This window comes from Camellia sinensis, chromosome 10, assembly GCF_055761805.1.
Source record: "Camellia sinensis isolate YWXY chromosome 10, ASM5576180v1, whole genome shotgun sequence".
NCBI classification, from domain to species: domain Eukaryota; kingdom Viridiplantae; phylum Streptophyta; class Magnoliopsida; order Ericales; family Theaceae; genus Camellia; species Camellia sinensis.
The window spans coordinates 88,146,450-88,171,565 of record NC_138970.1 but is presented as its reverse complement, the minus strand read 5'-3'; the positions used below and the strand labels follow the sequence as shown (position 1 = coordinate 88,171,565).

Genomic DNA, 25,116 nt, shown 5'->3' with positions numbered 1-25,116 from the left:
ACTCTCAAATTGTCACGGTTCTTAATCTGAACCAAAGAGTCCAAATCTGGCAAATCGTTTTGAGAAACAGATTTTTGAAAAGAAGTGCCAAACATGGACTGCTTTGCCAGATACAGAGTCACCACGTAAATATTTTTTATGGGGGAATTTAGGAAACCCTGACTTGGTGCCGAAGGCCACATGTCCGTCATCACCGGAGTTTCTCGGCTCGGGAGCTAGGGTACGATTGGGGAAGGTCAGCTATGAGCACCCCCTCTCGCCCAATCCGAAGATCGGCCTCTACTAATCGTGATATCCGTTTTTGAAAACATTATGTGTTCTTATTCCAATTGTTAGCCTAGAATTACTATGTTATGCGCACAACAAACAAGTATAGACTAGATTGCCTAATTTGGAAAGAAACATTGCATATCCGTTTGTCTTTAAAAAAAAGTACTTTGGAATTTGCTACTCGCAAGTAGGCTAAAATACGGATTTCAACGAATTTTTCCAACTCAAACAATCCAACCTTCACCCATAGGCATTCAAACAATTTATAACACATAAGCATCTAGCCACATGGTAAGCATGCTATCATGTTAACATGCACACGCATGCGAGATGCTAAAGCGTAAATACTTACATCGTACTCCGTGCCAAAACAATAAACTAGTTAGCAAACATGCATGTCCTAGTTCATGTCAAGTTGACTAATGCAACACATGCAAGATGCAATTAGAGTAGGTTCGGCTAACCTAAACATGGCATGTGAAATGCAACCAATTGATGCACGTATTCAATTTGGAATTTGAAATACAAATGCAGTTAGCATGATGTACCGAGCCCGGTGCATGCAAAGTAAATGTATGAATGCACGCATGCATTACATGAGGTATGCTAATTTAAACGTACCCTAATACTAACCATCAAAGCAGGTAAATAAAAAGGAAGAAAGAAGTGGGGATTGGAAGACATACACACACTCACCCACACTTATTACAGATTTGCTCTCACTCGGAGGGACCGAATAAATAATACAAATTAATTAACTACGCAAGCTAATTAAATATTACAAATTTCCTAATCAGCTAACAAACTAATTAAGCTAGGAAAAGCAGTAAATCGCCTCGGGAAGAGGGCCAGATGCAGCGCGTGCTCGGGTCTTGCTCGGAAGTACACCGCCATGCATAGTCTGCCTCTGTTTTCCCTGCTCTGCCCCTCTGAAGACTACCAAAGTCTCAAGGATGTTTCTCTGGATACTGGGAATCACCACCGGCTGAGTAGAATTACCACCGGCAGTGGTATGTGGTCACCGGCACAAAATGAATCCATCGGCTGGTGAATTACTGCCGGTCGGCAATGCACACTGCCGGTCGGCAAAGAATGCCTGCAGAACCTGCAGCTCACAGCAGCAGAGGACAAAACTTGCATGGCAATACAATTCAAACAATGTATGCACCAATCATGCCCCCTATCATGTTTGTAACTCAAAAGGACATGTGTCTCGATTCTTGGACCACCAATCACGCATTTCCATGCATGATGGCCCAAAGAATCAAGTGTGCAACTTTCATGTCAAATGAAATGCAAACTAAACAAATGAACCAAGGCCTAATTCTTATCACCAAGTCAAGGAACAAGGCATGCATGCAAGATGCAATGCAACCTAGGCATACAAGCTAAGGATGCAACATGGCATGGCAAGACACTTATGCAAGCATACAAGCAAACATGAGGCAATGCAAATTGAGGGAAAGGTGGACTTATACATGATTTAGGAAACTCTAAATAGGCCTAAAACAATGGCCAAAGTAACCAAAATAAAGGACTAAACACATACGCACATGCACATGTTAAGGGTCAACACTTAGGCATAAAAAGACAATTCTCAAGCACACTTGAAAGAGGGTAATCATGGACATATGGCACGCAAGGTAAGCATTGAAAATCATGTTAAAACATGGTGCCAAACCAAGCAACAAGTCAAGCTAAACATGCGACAAATGGCCCAAGTGCTTGAAGCAAATCAAAGGGGCTTGAACCATGACCAAGCCAACCAAGCCTAACAAGGCTAAGAGGACTTAAAATAGGTTCAACGCAGACCTAGACCATGCAAAGGGGACCCCCTAGATGGCATCTAAGTGGCTCAAATTCAAAGGCATGTACAATGGCCAAAACATGGAACATGCTACACAAGCTTTCAAAGCATTAAGGAGACATCCAAGGCAAACATATAGGCTTGCAAAGGGGACTGAAATGACATGGTGGATAGTTCCAAACCACTAAATCAATGCAAGAATGTCATGCTATACATTCATACACTTAAGGCCAACAAGCCGAAATGCAAAGGAGTTATACTAAGCATGCCAAATCCGACCCAAGCAACCTAGGACAGACCTTAAACATGGAAAAATGAGCACAAAACCTTCACAAGGCTAAGCCTAAAACATGCTAGAACAAAGGCTAATAACCTAAGGCATATTAAGGCAATAACATGGCATTACATGGTAGGTACGCTAAGCATGCATGGTGTACCAAAACCAACACACAACAAGGTTATATCATGGCATAATAAGCATGGAAAACAGCCAAGACATGATCAATACACACTCTAACATGATGCTCTCTCAAGAGGCCAAAAAGGGTCCCTTTCAAGGACAACAAGGAGAGGGGGTCGCCCTCCCCTTTTGGAGACTTCAAGGCACCATCTCCGCCACTGAAATCCCACAAGATTTCAGTGGTGAAGAGGCCCAAACACCAAAGTCTCGAAACTCACTCAAAATAGCACAAAATGGGGCCTTTCAAGGCCTAAGTGGGGTCAAACACCTCCAAACCACAAAACACTCTAAACAAACAATTAAGAGGGCTAAAAAATAGAACTTTTTTGTATTATACACCAAGCTCAAAAACGATTTTAAGATAGGTAGAAATACAATGCAAGATTGGGGAATAAAGAGGCAAAATTGTTACCCTTGAAGACCCCTTCAACAATGGTGCTCCGACAGCCCCCTTTAGGTTGAAAACAGCTCCAAAACTTCAAAACCAACCTCTTAGAACCTCAGTAGCTAAGTGAAGGTGAAACACTATGTGTTTGTGTGCAATAGTAAGACACAAATGCACCTAGACACACACAAGAGGGAGATATAGAGATAGAAAGTGTATGGTTTCTAACCCTAGAACTCAAAACCCTAAAAATGGCTGTCTAAAAATATCTCAAGTCTCTCAAGTGTCCAACCCTCAAGCCAAGAGAGAAGACTCTCTCTTATAGAGCCTTTTGTCTTGTAAAGCTTACAAGACAAGCTTCTAAAGAGAGAGATCCCTCCATACACTTGTATGGAGGGGAGCAAAAAGCAAGACAGCTGTGATAAAATATCTGCAAAAGCAGATGCACAGTAGTCGGCCGGCCAAAGATGCCATTTTGGCAAAAAGGAGTGCCGACCGGCAACAAATAGTGCCGATCGGCAACAAAAAGTACCGATGGCAGCAAAAACCAGCCGGTGACCTCTAGCCACTACCGGTGGTGTGTGGGGATGCCTCACAAGGCATTCCCTGCCCCTCCAAGGCAAAACACAAGTGTTTGGTGCAAAACCAGACACAAAATGGTCAAGTTCGGAGATCCTGAGGCAGGGCGCGTAGCCGAGACCCCCGGGAACTTCAAACGAACACAAACATGGATAATCACCGAGTGTTCAAACGGTGACGTCCAAGTCTTGAGGACGGTCAAAAATGGGGTGTCTACAGTTGCCCCTCTTTGACAGAACTCGAAAGTCATAACAATGACGGGAGTGAATGTCAAAGCCCAGAGACGACCCATTTTTGACAAGGCCGAAGACTTAGACAGACATGCAAGACAAACAAGATATGCGCCCGAAGGCAGGGGCAAAATGCAAGACAATGCAAAAAAGAATGCAAAATGATATGCAATATATACAAAACAATGTATAAATAATGCAAATGAAAATGCAATGCAATTGAAACAATGCAAACTATATGCAAAGCAATTGAATTACGATCCAATCACGAGTGGTTCGAAACCACACCTATGTCAACTAGATTGATGGAGGTAACAAGTCTGTCTACCATAGAACGGTCTACTAAACTATGAGCATCGTAGACAGACACAAGAACGAGTATTGGGGGGGGGAATTGATACAAGTGGGGAAACGACCCGCTGGAGAAAGGACAATGATCCTAATGCCGGATGCAAAAATTACACTACAATGCAATATATATATATATGGATATGCTGGGGAGGTGGCAATGGATATGGCACGCGGGCCAAACCAAATCTTGCCTAGGTAAGGCATGTACACATACAAGCCACGTCTAGCATAGAACGGTCTACTGAACTATGCTTCGACACGAGAAGTATGGGCACATACCAGACCAAGCTCAACATGGCAAGGCGCAAGCCATATATGGAAGGTGATGCAGTGAATGCATGCAATCTAAAATGCAATGGAAATGAATATTTACAATGGATATGGCACGCAAGCCAAACCAAATCTTGCCTAGGAAAGGCATGTACGCATACAAGCCATGTCTAACACAGAAAAGGTGCCGCAACCCTCAAACCAACATACCAGCGTAGAATAGGCGCGTACACATGCAAAACTGTGCTTTAACGTGAAAAGTAAGGGCACATACCAGACCAAGCTCAACATGGAAAGGCGCAAGCCATAGATGGAAGGTGATGTAATGAATACATGCGAACTACAATGCAATGAATATGGATATTTACAATGGATATGGCACGCAAGCCAAACCAAATCTTGCCTAGGAAAGGCATGTACGCATACGAGCCATGTCTAACACAGAAAAGGTGTCGCAACCCTCAAACCAACATACCAGCGTGGAATAGGCGCGTACATATGCAGAACTGTGCTTTAACGTGAAAAGTAAGGGCACATACCAGACCAAGCTCAACATGGAAAGGCGCAAGCCATAGATGGAAGGTGATGTAATGAATACATGCGAACTACAATGCAATGGATATGGCACGCGGGCCAAACCAAATCTTGCCTAGGAAAGGCATGTACAAAAACAAGCCGCGGCTAACATAGAACGGTCCACTGAACTATGCTTTGACACGAGAAGTATGGGCACATACCAAACCAAGCTCAACATGGAAAGGCGCTAGCCATAGATGGAAGGTGGTGCAATGAATGCATGCAAATTACCATGCAATATTTACAAATATGCAATGGAAATGGATATTTACAATATGCAGGACAATGCAGTATGATGCGATCTACTGGGGAAAATGTAATGGATACATGCAAGCTACAATGGAAATGCATGACAATGCACTATGATGCAACGACTATGATTGCAACTTTCCCTATCTTACCGACAGGGCGATATACTAGGTTGGTTCAGTATCCAGAACTGAGGCGTAGACATGCCGCCTCAATCTATGGGGCTTCCATACTGATTTCAAGCCGAGGATACACCCCTGGGTATTTAAACCAGACTTTAGTCTCGGAACTCCCGAACCTTTGCATTCTAGGCATAAGCCGTTCGAACTCTAGTTTCCACTGTCCCAGTTGGTCTTCTAGGAACTCACCGCAAACATAGGCAGGTGGCTTTACCAGACCACCGAAAGTCGTTCGGGCACGACAAACACCAAAGGAATTGCACCTTCCGAGGATTTAGGGTCTCCTAGACCATGTAGATTGCACAAGAAATGCATAACAATGTAGGTAAACTGCACACATCAATATGCTGAAGGTTTCGTACCTTCAAAGGATTTAAGGTCTCCTAGACCGTGGAATACCTGTGCGGTTTGTCTGGTCGCTCCAGCCTCAAATGAACCGTACATACAATATCGTGCCTGAAAAGAAAACAAACTTAACAGGTACAATGTCGTTAGCAGCATGCATGACAATGCAAATGAAAGCAAGACAACGCAGGTCGCAAGGAATGTAAGACAATGCAAATGAGGCACGCATGCTAGTGTAAATGACGACACACATGCCAATGAAAATGTGACATGCATGCCAATGAAAATGAGACACGCATACCGATAAAAGTGAGGCACACGTGCCGATGCAAATGAGGCACGATGCAAGATGATACAAATGAGACACGCATGCCTCATAAGATGCAAAATGATGCAAGTGTGACACGCATGCCACACGGAATGTAAAATGTAAATGAGACACGCATGCCTCACGAGATGCAAAATAATACAAATGAGACACGCGTGCCTCATGAGATGCAGAATGATGCAAGTGTGACACGCATGCCACGCGGAATGTAGACTTTGACAATTGGACTTATACGCTACGCGAAGCCGGTTTGTATTCAAAACAATGCAATGTACTAACAAGTACAAGTGAGGTGCGCAAGATAGCGCGATAGGATACATGCAAGATGCAAGTAAGGTGCACAAAACAGTGCGATGCGCAAGAAAGCGCGAGTGATTTGAAATGCACAAGACAGTGCGATACGCTAAACAGCGTGATTGAAATGCAATGCACAAAACAGTGCGATGCGCTAAACAAAGCGATTGAAATGCAATGCACAAAACAGTGCGATGCGCTAAACAGCGCGAGTGATTTGCAATGCACAAAACAGTGCGATGCGCTAAACAGCGCGATTGAAATGCAATGCACAAAACAGTGCGATGCGCTAAACAGCGTGAGTGATTTTGAAATGCACAAGACAGTGCGATTGAAATGCAATGCACAAAACAGTGCGATGCGCTAAACAGCGCGAGTGAAATGCAATGCACAAAACAGTGCGATAGTTTTTGAAGTGCACAAAACAGTGCGATGCGCTAAACAGCGCGAGTAATTTTGAAATGCACAAGACAGTGCGATGGTTTTTGAAGTGCACAAAACAGTGCGATGCGCTAAACAGCGCGATTGAAATGCAATGCGCAAAACAGTGCGATGCGCTAAACAGCGCGAGTGAAATGCAATGCACAAAACAGTGCGATGCGCTAAACAGCGCGAGTGATTTTGAAATGCACAAGACAGTGCGATTGTTTTAAATGCACAAAACAGTGCGATTGTATGCGATAGGCATGGGGCAACTTTTGAGCTTTTGTAAAAGCGAAAAGGATACGAAAAGGATACACCATTGTATGAGTTGGAGTGCTATGCACAGAAGACGCGGTCCGAGGTCAAAACGGAGGCCGGTTGAGCGTCGGAAATACACTTTCTTGCACTTTCTTGAGCTATGAAGACCAAAAACTACTCATATGGCCTAAACAAGGTTGTGGGAACACCACCGGCCGGGAGGGGAAGCCACCGGCTGTCTATCGGCTGAAAAATAATCCCATCGGCACAATATTATGCCGGCCTGCACAAAATGTTGCCGACCGGCAAAAAGTTCCTGAGTCGGGGCAGATTCGACATTTCACCACGTGTGTTTTAAAATAGGGTTTCTAAACCCTATTTTTCACTTCCTTCTCCGCCGAAAATCCACACTTTCTCTCTCTAGAGTGTTTTCCTCTCCTCTTTCCTCCGTTTCTTCACGTTCTACGCCCGTTTCATCGTCGGATTCGCGATTTTCTTCGCGTTTCGGACATTTTCAACCGAACAAATTTTTGTTTCGGTGCCTCTTTTGCCGTTCCCACCTTTTTGGGGTTTGTTCCCCTTGCTTTCCTCTTGATTTCCGTGCCCTTTTCACATCCCAGCTTTTTCGGTCATTTTCGGCCTTCTCGGGAGTTGACTTTTCGGTTGACTTTCCATATTCTAGCCCGGTTTTCCTTCTTCCGGCTATTTTCTCATCATTCTTGCTATGGCGGATGACATTCCACGCGGTGGGACTCCCCCGGATCACGAGATGGATCCCGGGGTCGAGCTCCTACCTTTGAGCGAGCGCCCGTTCGACCCGGCGACCTACCGGCCGGCGATTCATGTTCTGCCCCCTGACGGACTTCGCCAGTTTCGGAGTTTCGACAGGCACGTGCCACCCGAGCTATTACTGCGTGAGCCTACCTCCCACCTGTCCTTCGACGCTTCCGACGTAACTCTCTTTTCTCTGTTTTACTTTCTGCAATGTAGGATACAAAACTGTCGTAGCTAGTTGTGCTCTTTAATTGCTTTAGCTCAGGTACCCTGTATACTGTAGTTGATTGTAAACATACGTGCAACTGATATCTGCTTGAGACTGACACATGCACACACACTGCACTAGCCCTGAATCACACAAACACACGGCGCACACTGTATTTCACTGTATACACACTGGTACCTAATATTTACTTGAGTCTGGGAATACGCACACATGTTACACTGTACCGAACCACCCGAACACGCTGACGCATCACACGTTGTAGTTCACTGTAAGCACACCGGCACTCGGTATTTATTTGAATTTGTTAAATATGGACACATGCTATACTGTATTGAACCACCCGAACACGCTGATGCATCACACGTTGTAGTTCACTGTAAGCACACCGGCACCCGGTATTTGCTTGAATCTGTTAAACTTGCACACATGCTATACTGTATTGAACCACCCGAACACGCTGACGCATCACACGTTGTAGTTCACTGTAAGCACACCGGCACCCGGTATTTGCTTGAATTTGTTAAACTTGCACACATGCTATATCTATATGCTTCTTAGAACTGCATGTTGAATATTGCCTTGCAATTGTTGTTTTCTGTTTACAGGGAGATTCCCATACCATTCGTGGGTATGGGAATACCGGCGCCCGGGATTGGTATGCCGAGCTTCCCGATGCGGTCCGTCACATCGTGGACCAGGCGGGTTTCGGCGCATTCTGTAGAGGCCTCTCCAGGCTCACTACATGCAGACCTCTCCTTGCCGCTCTGGTAGAGAGGTGGTGGGACACCACCGATTCATTCCATTTCTCCGCGGCAGGGGACATGACGATGACCCCTTACGATTTCTCGATGCTCACAGGCATCGAGGTAGGGGGTGATCCGATCCCCTTTGATATTGACATGGATGAGTGGACTGTCGCTCAGATTCACTTGCTCGGCGAGGTGCCACCTCTCGCCCGTCCAGGCTACGTCCGATATTCTTGGTTCGAGGTGCAGTTCCGGGTCCAGCCCACCCTTTTTGATGCAGCCCCGATGACTCCGGAGGCCGTGGAGAGGTACGCACGCGGCTTCCTCATGTTCTTGTTTGGGACGACTATTTTCGCCGACCGGGCGAACACCGCGCCTCTCTGCCTGCTCAGCACACTGGTGGACATCCGAGGCATCTTGCATTACGACTCGGGTGGCGCTGTTCTGGCCACTCTCTACAGATACATGAGCTCAGCTTCCCGCGGCAGCGGACAGTTGCTCGGGGGCTATTGGCGTGTTTGGGAGGTACGTTTCTTCTCCACTTTTCATTTTTGCTTTTCTATCTTTTCTGTACTCTGTACACTGCACACACTGTAGTCTGCTTTATACTTGCTGTATACTGTATACTGTACACACGGCACACACATACACTCTGCTTTACACTAACTGTACACTACTCACACTACACACTGTACACAATACACTGCACAACACATGGCTCTGCTATTTCTGCTTTATTCTGTATTTTGCTTTATCTGATAAATGCACTGGTATTTACCTTGCAGTTGTGGGTTTACACCTACTTTCCTAGGCTCGCACCCGTACCGGTCACGGAGACCCCTCTGGTCGTCCCTTTTGCGCGTCGCTTTGACGGGAGATGCACCCGGAGACCGCGAGAGACCTTTAGCTTCTTCCGCCGCTTCTTCGACACCATTACCCCCGCAGAGGTATGTTTTACTTGCAGTTTATTTAAGCTTCGCCTTTCCACTGCATATTTCAATAACAGTAGATAACATACTGTATTGCATTTTCAGATCACCTGGCAGCCTTGGGCTCCTTTGCCAGCGATGACGCGGGATCGGTTTGCTGGTGCCGATGAGACCTCGCGTTTCCGGATCTTGCTGGAGGGCCCGGTCTGTCGGGCTTGGTACCTGGGTGAGCGTTTCTTATGCCAGACCCTAGGGTTACCGGAGCAGATAGTCCCGGTTCACCCTCCTGAGGATATGAGGGACACCAAGAGGCTCACTACGGAGCAGATGGCCGATTATACCATCGGTTGGGAGGCGACCCGCTTCAGAGGCATCGGCGACTACCGAGAGTACGTACAGACGTATCTTATGCGGCCTCTGAGCGGCGGCCGTCGAGCTGAGGGAGTTAGACCCGTGGCGCTAGCAGCAAGGACAGGAGCGGGAGCTGGAGCTAGAGCTTCGAGGAGGGCCCGAGTCCGTGACAGGGGCGGAGTTCAGGGGGGACGGGGGACCGGTTGTCCTGTTCTGCCTACTTCACTGACTTTCCGAGGGCAGGGCGGGGTGACCTATCAGATCCCCTTCGCCCCTCCGCCGGCTGATCACGAGTTTGTCGGTGTCCCCGACTTGCCTCCGGTATGCATTACTGCATTTTTGTACAGTCATTTCATTTCAGTTTATTTGATATTCCACAGAATATTGATGCATCTGATATTTTTGTAGGCTTCTTCTGAGTACACCCGGCAGTCATTGGAGATGAATGCCTCCATGATGGGGATGCTACAACGGACCTTTGATCTCCTGGCCCTCTACAGCATTCCGGTATGTTTTTCTGATCACGGCCTCAAATCACTCACAAGCTGATTCACGTAATCTGATGCACGACACAACACCCGACGCACTGATCTCACAGCATCTGATACACTGCATACACTACATTCTACACTGTACTCTGCACTGATAAACTGCTCACGGCATTCATACATTGTACTCATACACCGCATTCTGCACTGATAAACTGTTCACAGCTTTCATACACTATACTCATACACTGCATTCTACACTGTACTCTGCACTGATAAACTACTCACGGCATTCACCCACTGTACTCATACACTACATTCTGCACTGATAGATTGTCCACAGTATACTGATGCATTTGCCTTTTGTGTACTTTTTTCAGCCTCCCTTCCAGATTCCCGGGGTAGGAGGTGCTCCAGCTGGACCTTCCATCCCCGCCCGAGGGAGAGATGAAGAGGGCAGAGTATTCCCCCGCACCAAGGCGGGGCACACTCGTGTCGGGAGCAGTTCGCGGGCTCCCGTTCCTGATGAAGACGATGATGAGGATGACAAGTCAGAGGCGAAGGCAGAGGCAGAGTCGGAGTCATCAGAGGAGGAGACCGGAGGCGGCACTAGCTCGGGCTCTGATGACGATGCTGATGATGCTCCTGGACCTTCGTCCAGGAAGAGGACTAGGACAGACCCCCGGGCTCGAGACTACTGACGATGACCCAGATTGCTGCTTTTCTTCCTTTTTTGTACTTTTTCCTTTGTTTTCTCTTTCTTTTTCTTTCTTCGCTGGTAGATAGATTACCTTGTACTGCCGCAGGCAGATTTTTGTTTTCCTCAAAACTTTGTACTTAAAAGATTATGAAATGAAACGAACTTTTTATCTTAAAAAGTGTTACATTTACATATCTCATGTATTGCATCGCATCACATCATGTTACATCTCAATGTAAATGGAATTGATCTGTGGTCTGAATGTTGAACACTTGCACTAATAACAAGATAACCAAACCGAGTAATCAGCAAAGCAACCCACACAAACCAATGCTTAACCTGAACACACGGCCCCATACTCTGCTGAGGATTAATCTGCATACAGCCCATAACCCAACACTTTGTTTATTCTGCACACGGCAAACTTTAAACAAAACAGCCCAATCTGACAAGACGGCCTTCAAAGGTGAAACCGGCTAGGGTTGAAACATGCTCAGATGCCCCAATTTTTTTGTTATTTTGCTTCGCACAGATGTAGAGAATGGCACAGCGCTCTGGGCATAAACGATTAACTTTCGAAAAAGGGGTTTTCTTAACCGGGGTATTGAGCCTACAACTGGATACAGCGGGGAGGACTCAAACAAAAGGGGTACACAACCTAAACACAACGAGACACGCTCGGAAGAGACCTAAAACAAAGGTTGAGGTAAACAAAACAAAAGACACGACAAACAGACGCGTTAACGAAGGCGGGGGACCTCAGATCACGAGGAGCCAGTTCTCTGGGTATTGTTTCCCACCCTTTTCTCATTTGTGATTCTCACATCACTCTGGCACTCAAGCTTGGTTTTTCTCTCAAAACCCTCTGGCTCGCTTTTTCTCTCAACTTACACCTCTCTATTCTTTATTCTCTTATTTTTCGTCCCTTCCCAAGGTGATTAATGAATGAATAGGAAGTTGCGGGTTCACGCCCAATGCCATTAGCTCACAGCTATTTCTTCTGGTGGGTAGAGTGCCCTCCTGGCAAGTATGTTGACGACGGGGGAAAGACAGAACACCTGACTCAACTGTGCCCCTAGTTCATCACTTTGACCATTTTTTGTTTTGGTTTTCTACTAAAACACTTTTGATCAAGATGAGAGTCGGATTAACATACTTGTTCGATTTTTGATTTGAAAATCATGCAAGTTAGGCTGTAAGCACTGAAAATTTTCCTTTTTGGGTCCAAGACAATGGTCCAGTTTTGGAAAATGGAATAGTTTTCGAAAAAATAGTCAACCTCAGTAAAAATTTTCAAAAACTATTTTGCAAACAGTCAATGCTCGACGAGCATGGAACTTACTCTTCGAGATGCGCAACCTCGGATCGGAGGCAATGGAAAATTGCCCCTGGCTTAAAGGGGGGTGGATGGCAATGGAAAGTTGCCCCTAGTTTGAATGGCGTCTTGCGACGACTCGTGGCAACGGAAAGTTGCCCCTTGTTTGGATGGTGCCGCAGCAGTCCGCAAACAGTCTTCATTGGCGGTGGTCGAGCTCTTGGACACAGAGGTGACAAAGATGGTCACAACAAATATATGGACACAGTCACCTTGGAGGGTGTTGGCGACTGGACTTTGAGATGAAATCGAAACCATTGCATCGACTGAGACGCTATGAAAGCGTTGGGGGCTGGACTTCAGGATGAAGTTGCCTACGTATCCCAAACATGGGAATCAAGCCTCACGTAGTTCCGGTTAAGGTACACTCGGGTATTTTAACCTTCACTTTTCAGGCTCTAACTTTTGCCAAGGCACCCAATGCAGGTTTTCGACCTTGCGAGCTTCTTTTTATTCATTCTTTTGTTCTTTTGTTCATTTTTTTCTTTTCCGCATTTTTCTTTTACTTTCTTTCCTTTTTTGTATTTTTTTGCTTGCTTTTTTTGTATTTTTTTCTCTTGCTCTAACTTTTGCCTGGGTCGCCCTTCCGGGTTTTCAGCCCAACGAGCCTCTCAAAGGGTAAAAGTGTAACAAGTCCATACCAAATGGTTTTTGAAGTTGAAGCCTCTCTGTATCTAGGAGAACGGCTGTTGCAATGATTTGTAGAAGAATCCATCCCGGTTGCTCCACAAGCTCCTTCCGGCGAGATCTAGTCCTTCTGATTCGGCTTTGGTGCCTCTTGCTCGAGGGCTGCTTCAGAACTGGCCACGCGGGCCTCCTCCGACAATTGACCGTTGAATGTTCCGGATGAGTTCGAGGTTCAAAACAAACAGGTCGAATCTTGAGCCTGAGAGCGATCCTAGGCTGCACAATCTCAAGAGCGGTTCCACACAGGTCTTCACAGGGCCGTGTAAAACATTTCTTTTTGAAAGTTTTTAAGAAAGCGACGAATCGCTCATGCCGAAGATAGTGTGGAACCAATCTGGATCAAGCCAGGGTCCTTCCCAGTTCTCACGCTGACAAGCATGGTTTTATTCATTAAAAAGGCTTAGCATGCTTCTCTTTCTCTCAAAATGACCAAAATTTTGCAAAACCCGAGGAATTCCTTCCTCTTTGTTTTTATCACCGCAGTGTTCAAAAGGGGTTTTTTGAAAAACTTAGGCTAATGTAATGAGTTTGGCGCGCAGGAGAGTAGGCGAGATGTACTGTCAGCCCATTCAAGTCCTCTGGCACAACTAACTTACACTGGAAGCAAGCATGAAAATGAGATAGCTACAGCTGTTTCATGCAGATCTGTTGGTATAACTGGCCCCTCGGCAGAAACAGACTCAAAAAACAAAAAACAGGTAATTACAAAGACAAAACGGTGTTCGAGACGACAACCCCAGAATCACCTGGTATTCTATACAAGGGGGACTGACTCGCTACAACAAGACAGACCTTTAAGCAAAAAGACTGACTCAAGACAAAGAGACAGACTCAAAACAAAAGACTGACTCGATACCCAAGCCAGGATTTACAAAGCTAGGGTGCGTTCATAGCCACTCAAAAATGCGTGCCAGACGCCACATTCAAAATACATCCAGATGCCGCCCGCAGATGGTTCACCTTCTGATTACATACTTGCAGTATCTGTGTCCTCAAAATCCAATAACTGGGTGGTAACGGACTTGGCTGAGGTAGGCGGAAGGATAACCTCGTTGTCAATCAAATCTTGCACCTCATGACAGAGGCGGAAGCAATTGTCGGTGGCATGGCCTGTCTGCTGGTGGTACGCGCAGTACTGAGCAGCATCATGCGTAGCAGGGAGATTCTTCGGGGGAGGCCGAGGCTCCAAGGGTTTAAGGTGCCCCCTCTTGGCAAGGATCTGAAGTGCCTTGGACAGAGGCATGTAGAGAGCATGACAGGTCCTGCGCCCCCGGGGTAGGTACTTTGGAGTCTGAGCGCTCTTACTAGCTGCACAAGCGAAAGGGTCGGCAGGCGCCACCTTAGCTTCTGATCTTTCCCGGGTGCAGGGGCGGGAACAGGAGGAACTGTTCTGGCATGACGGGGCCTATCCCGATTTTCTGACTGGCTTGAACTACCCTCAGGTGGAGTGGGGAAAGCATCCTCCACTGTTTTTGCCACAACTGCGGATATCTGTTGCTTGTTCATCCCCCCGGTTTTCAAAGCCTCGACTGCCCACAGCAGTTGTTCAATGGGATCGGCATCTGCCTTCATTTTATCTTTTCCTCTGGCCTCAGCCTGATCGAGGGTTTGGGTTGATGTTGATATGTCATTGCCATAGCTGGAGGCGATCTCCGGTTGGCTAAGTTCAATCACAATTCGCTCCAACAGCGAGGGCTCCTGTGGTACAAAACTCCCGGCATATGGTGCGGCTGGCGGTGAAGCTGACATTCCGTAGGCGAGATCCGCCACAGACCTCTGGAGATCACCTATCATCCCCATTAGTTCAAATGTAGTTGGCTCGCGAGCCTGGTATAGCTGGAGGGCCCAAACCGGGTGCGCAACAGGCGACCTGGGTGGATGTGGCATATCAATGTTGGCCTCACTTTGCAGAGTGATCCCTTGCTCTAATGCAGCTGTCATAACCACGATCTCTTCTGAATTCTACGTCATCACAAGTCCTTCCTCGGTAAGGGGGGATACAAGCTATTCTGTACCAGCTGTCCGAACTGAAAGAGATAACAAACAGCATTTCAGCCCAAACAGATCAAACACGGGTGTAGCTGAACAACTGTACTCTACTGCTGATCACTGTTTCCCAGAAATCACTGTCCCCAAAACTGAACCTGATACCCGCAGATAACTGATTCTCATAACTGACACTGATACTGATGCCCTCAGGCCCGATACTCAAACTTGCAAACTGACATGTACTTTCCTGTAGAGCGACACTCTAAAAGCATATAGCAGGTAAAGAGAGCCAAAACACCCCTATGTGGGGGTAGGGTTTCCCTGTCCTATTTTGTCAGGAGCTAGGGTTCCACTATGCACGCAGCAGTTTCAAACAACCTATAATCGGGTAAGCAACCTGTCCTATGTTGGAATGGTCACTATGGATCCGAATATGCACTAGGTCAAATGGTCGAAAAGGGTGCCCCGGTAAAACCGAGGTTTGTGTTCCCATACTGTCAGAGCCCATAACCGGTCAGCCTTATGGTCATGCCTTGACAAGACAAGCCTCTGGCAAACTGTTCAGGAATGGCAGATGGCAAACACGGTATCCTAGGCGCACCAATGCACATGCAATGCAAAGAGACACATAAATGAAATCAAAATAGGATGTCACGAGTTCGAGTCAAGCTCTCTAAATCCCCAGCAGAGTCGCCAGAAACTGTAGACGTCCCCGAACGCCCCAGGAGGGTGAGTCCCGTTCTGTTCATTTGTGGGGTCACTATAGCTCGGACTCTCAAATTGTCACGGTTCTTAATCTGAACCAAAGAGTCCAAATCCGGCAAATCGTTTTGAGAAACAGATTTTTGAAAAGAAGTGCCAAACATGGACTGCTTTGCCAGATACAGAGTCGCCACCTAAATATTTTTTATGGGGGAATTTAGGAAGCCCTGACTCGGTGCCGAAGGCCACATGTCTGTCATCACTGGAGTTTCTCGGCTTGGGAGCTAGGGTACGATTGGGGAAGGTCAGCTATGAGAACCCCCTCTCGCCCGATCCGAAGATCGGCCTCTACTAACCGTGATATCCGTTTTTGAAAACATTATGTGTTCTTATTCCAATTGTTAGCCTAGAATTACTATGTTATGCGCACAGCAAACAAGTATAGACTAGATTGCCTAATTTGGAAAGAAACATTGCATATCCGTTTGTCTTTAAAAAAAAGTACTTTGGAATTTACTACTCGCAAGTAGGCTAAAATACGGATTTCAACGAATTTTTCCAACTCAAACAATCCAACCTTCACCCACAGGCATTCAAACAATTTATAACACATAAGCATCTAGCCACATGGTAAGCATGCTATCATGTTAACATTCACACGCATGCGAGATGCTAAAGCATAAATACTTACATCGTACTCCGTGCCAAAACAATAAACTAGTTAGCAAACATTCATGTCCTAGTTCATGTCAAGTTGACTAATGCAACACATGCAAGATGCAATTAGAGTAGGCTCGGCTAACCTAAACATGGCATGTGAAATGCAACCAATTGATGCACGTATTCAATTTGGAATTTGAAATACAAATGCAATTAGCATGATGTACCGAGCCCGGCGCATGCAAAGAAAATGTATGAATGCACGCATGCATTGCATGAGGTATGCTAATTTAAACGTGCCCTAATACTAGCCATCAAAGCAGGTAAATAAAAGGGAAGAAAGAAGTGGGGATTGGAAGACATACACACACTCACCCACACTTGTTACAGATTTGCCCTCGCTTAGAGGGACCGAATAAATAATACAAATTAATTAACTACGCAAGCTAATTAAATATTACAAATTTCCTAATCAGCTAACAAACTAATTAAGCTAGGAAAAGCAGTAAACCGCCTCGGGAAGAGGGCCAGATGCAGCGCGTGCTCGGGTCTTGCTCGGAAGTGCACCGCCATGCATAGTCTGCCTCTGTTTTCCCTGCTCTGCCCCTCTAAAGACTACCAAAGTTTCAAGGATGTTTCTCTGGATACTGGGAATCACCACCAGTTGAGTAGAATTACCACCGGCAGTGGTATGTGGTCACCGGCACAAAATGAATCCATCGGCTGGTGAATTACTACCGGTCGGCAATGTACACTGCCGGTCGGCAAAGAATGCCTGCAGAACCTGCAACTCACAGCAGCAGAGGACAGAACTTGCATGGCAATACAATTCAAACAATGTATGCACCAATCATGCCACCTATCATGTTTGTAACTCAAAAGGACATGTGTCTCGATTCTCGGACCACCAATCATGCATTTCCATGCATGATGGCCCAAAGAATCAAGTGTGCAACTTTCATGTCAAATGAAATGCAAACTAAACAAATGAACCAAGGCCTAATTCCTACCACCAAGTCAAGGAACAAGGCATGCATGCAAGATGCAATGCAACCTAGGCATACAAGCTAAGGATGCAACATGGCATGGCAAGACACTTATGCAAGCATACAAGCAAACATGAGGCAATGCAAATTGATGGAAAGGTGGACTTATACATGATTTAGGCAACTCTAAATAGGCCTAAAACAATGGCCAAAGTAACCAAAATAAAGGACTAAACACATACGCACATGCACATGTTAAGGGTCAACACTTAGGCATAAAAAGGCAATTCTCAAGCACACTTGAAAGAGGGTAATCACGGACATATGGCATGCAAGGTAAGCATTGAAAATCATGTTAAAACATGGTGCCAAACCAAGCAACAAGTCAAGCTAAACATGCGACAAATGGCCCAAGTGCTTGAAGCAAATCAAAGGGGCTTGAACCATGACCAAGCCAACCAAGCCTAACAAGGCTAAGAGGACTTAAAATAGGTTCAAGGCAGACCTAGACCATGCAAAGGGGACCCCCTAGATGGCATCTAAGTGGCTCAAATTCAAAGGCATGTACAATGGCCAAAACATGGAACATGCTACACAAGCTTTCAAAGCATTAAGGAGACATCCAAGGCAAACATATAGGAATGCAAAGGGGACTGAAATGACATGGTGGATAGTTCCAAACCACTAAATCAATGCAAGAATGTCATGCTATACATTCATACACTTAAGGCCAACAAGCCGGAATGCAAAGGAGCTATACTAAGCATGCCAAATCCGACCCAAACAACCTAGGACAGACCTTAAACATGGAAAAATGAGCACAAAACCTTCACAAGGCTAAGCCTAAAACATGCTAGAACAAAGGCTAACAACCTAAGGCATATTAAGGCAATAACATGGCATTACATGGTAGGTATGCTAAGCATGCATGGTGTACCAAAACCAACACACAACAAGGTTATATCATGGCATAATAAGCATGAAAAACAGCCAAGACATGATCAATACACACTCTAACATGATGCTCTCTCAAGAGGCCAAAAAGGGTCCCTTTCAAGGACAACAAGGAGAGGGGGTGGCCCTCCCCTTTTGGAGACTTCAAGGCACCATCTCTGGCACTGAAATCCCTCAAGATTTCAGTGGTGAAGAGGCCCAAACACCAAAGTCTCGAAACTCACTCAAAATAGCACAAAATGGGGCCTTTCAAGGCCTAAGAGAGGTCAAACACCTCCAAACCACAAAACACTCTAAACAAACAATTAAGAGGGCTAAAAAACAGAACTTTTTTGTATTATACACCAAGCTCAAAAATGATTTTAAGATAGGTAGAAATACAATGCAAGATTGGGGAATAAAGAGGCAAAATTGTTACCCTTGAAGACCCCTTCAACAATGGTGCTCCGACAGCCCCTTTTAGGTTGAAAACAGCGCCAAAACTTCAAAACCAACCTCTTAGAACCTCAGTAGCTAAGTGAAGGTGAAACACTATGTGTTTGTGTGCAATAGTAAGACACAAATGCACCTAGACACACACAAAAGGGAGATATAGAGATAGAAAGTGTATGGTTTCTAACCCTAGAACTCAAAACCCTAAAAATGGCTGTCTAAAAATATCTCAAGTCTCTCAAGTATCCAACCCTCAAGCCAAGAGAGAAGACTCTCTCTTATAGAGCCTTTTGTCTTGTAAAGCTTACAAGACAAGCTTCTAAAGAGAGAGATCCCTCCATACACGTGTATGGAGGGGAGCAAAAAGCAAGACAGCTATGATAAAATATCTGCAAAAGCAGATGCACAGTAGTCGGCCGGCCAAAGATGCCATTTTGGCAAAAAGGAGTGCCGACCGGCAACAAATAGTGCCGATCGGCAACAAAAAGTGCCGATGGCAGCAAAAACCAGCCGGTGACCTCTAGCCACTGCCGGTGGTGTGTGGGGATGCCTCACAAGGCATTCCCTGCCCCTCCAAGGCAAAGCACAAGTGTTTGGTGCAAAACCAGACACAAAACGGTCAAGTTCAGAGATCCTGAGGCAGGGCGCGTAGCCGAGACCCCCGGGAACTTCAAACGAACACAAACATGGATAATCACCGAGTGTTCAAACGGTGACGTCCAAGTCTTGAGGACGGTCAAAAATGGGGTGTCTACACCCAGAGAGAGTCGGCTTGCTTCGGCTGGACCTCGTTGGTGATGAATCTTGTCCTGAAAGATTTCTGCAATTGATGGAAACTCTTAATCGACGCCGGCTCCAACTTATAATACCATCTGATGGCCAATGGTCCCAAACTGCTCGGAAATATTCTGTATATGAGAGCCTTATCATCTACATGCAGCATCATGGCTTGCTTATAATGACGGATATGATCAGTGGGGTCCGATTTTCCATCGTACAGGATGAACGACGGGGCCTTGAACTTCTTGGATAGTACTGCCTTTGCGATCCGTCGCACAAAGGGATCATGCTGGCATTCTTCATCCGAACCATTTCGTCTTCACTTATGCCTTACACGTGGACTCTCTTCAGAGGAACTGGCAGTTTCGAGTCGTCCCTTCTTTTTGGGCTCCGAGGATAATGAGTCAGAGTCACTGTCACTATCATGTCTCTGAGCTCGAGGTTTTCGACCATCTGCTCTCAAAGGTCGTCCCGGATCTTGGCGCGTGACTTGTTTAGACTTTGCCACTTCTAAAGCCAATCCTGCTGGAGGCGCTCGTTCTCAGCAATCATGTTTTCCAACCTCTGTTCGTTTTGCTTTTCCTATTCCATGATCGCTTGCATTGTCTCATGTGCAGAAGTTGAGGGTGAGGTATGGGCAATAGAGTTGAACTTCAAGGCGCGTCTCACGATGATGTTCTCTGGTCCCAGCATGTTCGTTAGAGTGAGGTCATCTCTCTGGTCAGTTTCGTCAGCGACTATCGGAGGATCTTCCGTTACGCCCGCCATGGATGTAGTTGAGTATTCCCACAGACGGCGCCAATTGTGGTGAAATGGTTTGGAAATACTCTTTGGATCTAATGGGACGCTCGTGATCCTCAGCTAGTAACCTGAAAAAGAATGAACACTCTGGTCAGGGGTGCCGAAATTAGCACTCCGACGGATAAGTTAGTGTATACTCTCTTGATTGCTTGTACCTTAAGTTAAGCACACTAATTTTTTTTCCCTCCTCATTTTTGGATGATGTTCTTCTATTTATATCTTTTTCTTTCTTGGGCTTCAGGGCTGGGCCCACCTTCGATTCGTCGTATAACTATTTACTCGGCTCCTTTTGTTGCAAACCGCTCTTCACTCGGCCCCATACTCAACTGGTTATTTAGCTGAATAAGGTACTTGCTGGATTTGCATATATAAGATAGGGCCAAGTGTCATATACAAATTTCGACTCTCCTGGACCAACTATTCGGCCTCTTTACGTGTCCCAATAGTCGGCCCCCATAATGGTTTTTAAGTGCACTTGAGCCATCCCTTATTCACTCGAGCGGTTACAAAGATATACTGAGTTCGCTCGAGCAGAATGTTAACCACTTGAGTGGTCTGTGAAGACTGCAAAAGTGCTGAAGCTCGCAATGTGCGCTCGTGCGGTTTCTTTACCAGTTGAGGGATCTGCAAAATTTATGGGTTTCAAAACTAAAAGATTGAGCTTTCAAACACCATTTCAAAACTTAGAGTCATGCATGGCTTTCTCAAAAACATAGAAATACTTCAGAAAACACAAATACATATCCTCTTTAAAAACCATTTACTCCAAAACCTCTTAAATTCACAAAATTATACTCAAAAGCTTCATGCATGCAAGATTTTGCAACTCTTTTCTCTTGTTTTTCAAAACATGCAATGGTGGCTGCATGTTCATGAATTTATGAAACAATAAACATGATATAACTCACATGCATGCAATAACTTCAAAATTCGAACTAAACAATGCTGAAATCAAAGATTGACTTCCATGATCATGCATACAGCCCACTTTCTTGTTCAAAACCCATCTTCTCTTCAACTTCTAGGAGATTGATTCTACAATTCTCTTAATTCATGATGCATGGAGGATTTTTCTACAAAATTAAGACTTAGAATTCAGAGATGATTTCCCCTTAGCTTCTTCAATTTCCTACAATTTCCTATAAGTCTTGAGCTCTCTCTCTCTCTAGATGTTGAACTCTCTCACTCTCTCTCACACTAAAGAACTCTCCAACAAATATGAACTAAAAAATGAGCCAACTCTCTTCTTCTAACTCATATATATAAGTGTTGATTAGCTTAACTCACTAATTAAGCATTAGGCTAATTAATCAAGGTTCAAGACTAATTAAATAAGACTTAATTTTACAAAACTGAATCAAATTTTAATTGAACTTCTCAAAAGGCTCTAAATATTTTAATTGACTTATAAACCTTGACAATTTTGGTTTCTGAAATCATTAAGGCCCTCAATTTTAAATTCAGGACAAAAATCATAATAGATAGTTCTCAAATCAAACAAATATACTCAAATTAATCACAAAGCGCATATTTAAAATTCAAATCTCACACAAATTAGATAAATGAAATTATGTTACGTAGTGGGGTTATCGCAACCTAGTTGTCCGGAGTGAATTTTTGTACTGAGTGGTCATCTACCCAGATGTCTCCCCATATGTCCTCCAGGTCGACCAGTCAAGTCTCGGTCGAGAAGGATAATGGCCACAGTCGACGAGTTCTCTATGTCTACAAAACTGGGCCAAACAACCATTATTGTCATCTACCCAGTCAACCAGCCAGTCGTCTAGTCGGCCGACCACCTAGGTGTGGTCCAACCTCTTATGTTTTGTTGCTTCTTCTGCTGCTATCTGTGGCCTAGTTCTTGCTTGATTGAGATTCAATCTGATTCTGTAATGTATATGAATGAGATATAGTATGATAAATAAATTAAATACTAACAGTTTAATTATAATTCATACTTAAGAATAAATCAAAACAGTAGAATAAAAATCATCAAAAATTCATTATTTCTAACAATCAATTGTAAAGCCCACTTGTTGAGTAGAAGAATTGTGGAGAATAAAATACGCCCTCGTTGTGGAGTAGTTACTGAAGCCACCCTCCATGCCTTCAGGGATTGTCATCACGTAGAGGTGTTTTGGTTAGAACTATGGTTACCAAACTCTGGCTTAGATTTCTTTACATCCAACCTTCTTCATTGGATCAAAACAAATTGCCAAACCCTGTCCTAACAATCAAACTACCCTATCCCTTGGGTTATTATATTTCCCTCGGCCTATTGGTTCTTATGGAAAATAGAAATTCCTTTGTCTTCAACCCAACTCTTGTTACCCTCCAAACCAAGTAGTGTCATTGCACACTCTACAAAATGGTGTTTTACTATGAACCTCCATGAGGGTAACAGAGTAAGATCATCTATCCCTATCCCTATCCAATGGATTATGCCTAAAAAAGACTCTTTTAAACTCAACACTGATGGAGCATCTAAGTGCAACCTAGGAAGAGCTTTTGCTAGAGGCTGAGATCAAGAGGGCCACTGGATAATAGGGTTTACAAAAAACATAAGAGCTACATCTAGCATGTAGCTAAATTTTGGGCCTTGGGAGATGGGCTCAACTTAGCTTTGGATAGGAATATTAAAAAAACTTGAGATTGAAATTGATGATCTTTTATTTAAACAACTTATCATGGGCCAACCAAGTGATTCACAATGGCTTACAATCTTCATAAATAATTGTACATTTTTCATATAGTGCTTTGGAGTGGGAACAATCCGCAGGCTAATAATTGTGCAGATTTGCTAATGGAGCATTTTGAACAAGGAATCTATGTATTTTCCTCACATCTTCCTTGTAATTTATGTAAGAATAATTATAGGTACTCACCCTTATCTACTGAGAATTCACCCAGAATGAAATTGTATGGTTGTGATTGAATTTGTGTGGATTAAGATTCATATATAGAATGAATCTGAATCACAAAATGATAATTCTAAATAAATTCGAGATAGATAAGAATGGGTCTATAGTATTACTCTTTGTTGAGCGGATGCTATAAAGGTGTTTACTTTCCAAGAAATATGTAACTTAATTTTGTTCTGTTTTTATTCATATGTTCCTTTCCTTCCAAATATATATATATATATATATTTCTTAATTTAGGACAACACATGGCCATACTTTTGGCTACTCATATAATTTAGTCTCATAAAAATATAAACATCACCCCTTTCATTAACCACAACATGACCATCGCAAATAACTTTTCCTAGAGATAACCCACCATATTGTCCTAAATCACCCACAAAATTTTTTCGAGAAAATCCAATGGCTAAGCAACTCTGCCATCAACTTATCTCCAATCTCCTCCGCTCCACCACCACCACCACGAACCCCCAATTTTCATCCTCATCAAATCTCCACTGTCGCCGCCATCATAAAATCACAACCATCATCCACTGGCCTCCGATTGTTTTCCACCGCCTAGCGACAACCAGTCCAGTTAAACTGGGTCGACATCAGAGCACGAGCTCAGCAGCTCCAGAATCGACGGCTCTAGACCTATGTACTAACTTTTATCTCCATCGTAGGCTTCATCATCATTGTTCTCAACAATTTTCTATGTCACTCCCATAGACGCTCTCTCAAATCACGATTCAAATCTTACGAAAAATAAGTTCAGATTCGGTGGTATGGTCCTCAAGGGAAGCATGGTTCCAACCGATGAATTTACCGAAGATAGAGTTTGTGATCACCAACTTAATCACTGACATTTTGGTATGGTACAAGGGATCTTTGATGGACTTTTTGAACAAGGGACACTCAGTAGTGGTGGAAGGGTTTGTGAAGCGATCATAGAGGCGGTCAAGAAAGGGGCTTCGGAGAAAAGCGTTTCGAGAAAAGCGATGAGGGAAGAGTGCTATTTCTCAACAATGGAAGTGTTGGTGAAGCATGATGAGAAGTATATGCCGGTGAAGATTTGCACAGAGTGGTTGATCACATGGTTGTCTGGAGTGAATTATTGTACTAAGTAGTCATCCACCCGGATGTCCCCCGATTGTCCTCCTGGTTGACCGGTCAAGTAACAGCCTGTTAGTTTTTTTTCTTCATCGCTCAAGCGATAGGTTGTTAGCTCGAGCGGTCTTGCAGATCATCCAGTACTTATGCAAGTATGAACTTCTAGGAGTTCGCATTCTGCACTCGAATAAAAGTTTCATCGCTTGAGCTGTCTTATGTCTTTGACGCTCGACCACAAGTTTCATCGTTCAAGTAGTCTGTTTGGGATCAGCACTTTAAAATTCATTTTTTGGTCAATCTATATCATCTTTCTCTCTCTCCTCTCTCTTTCCTCTATGTCTGAAAATCTTAAGCTTTTATGCTTGGATTTCATCTCCTTCCACTCAAAATCTCAGCCTAGTTCCATATACCAAAATGTAGAGCTCGACGAGGGCTTCCATTTAATCTGAGTGGATCGTCGTTTCGTCGCCGATGATTTTTGGGTTGTCTTCTCTTTGCTTCAAGAGGTGGGGA

At 44.6% G+C, this 25,116-nt stretch overlaps 1 pseudogene; it reads left to right on the top strand.

The window, feature by feature from the left end:
* The first annotated feature begins 8,906 nt into the window (after nt 1–8,906).
* Nucleotides 8,907–24,620, top strand: LOC114290116 (cytochrome c-type biogenesis protein CcmE homolog, mitochondrial pseudogene; annotated as a pseudogene).
* Nucleotides 24,621–25,116: the final 496 nt, after the last annotated feature.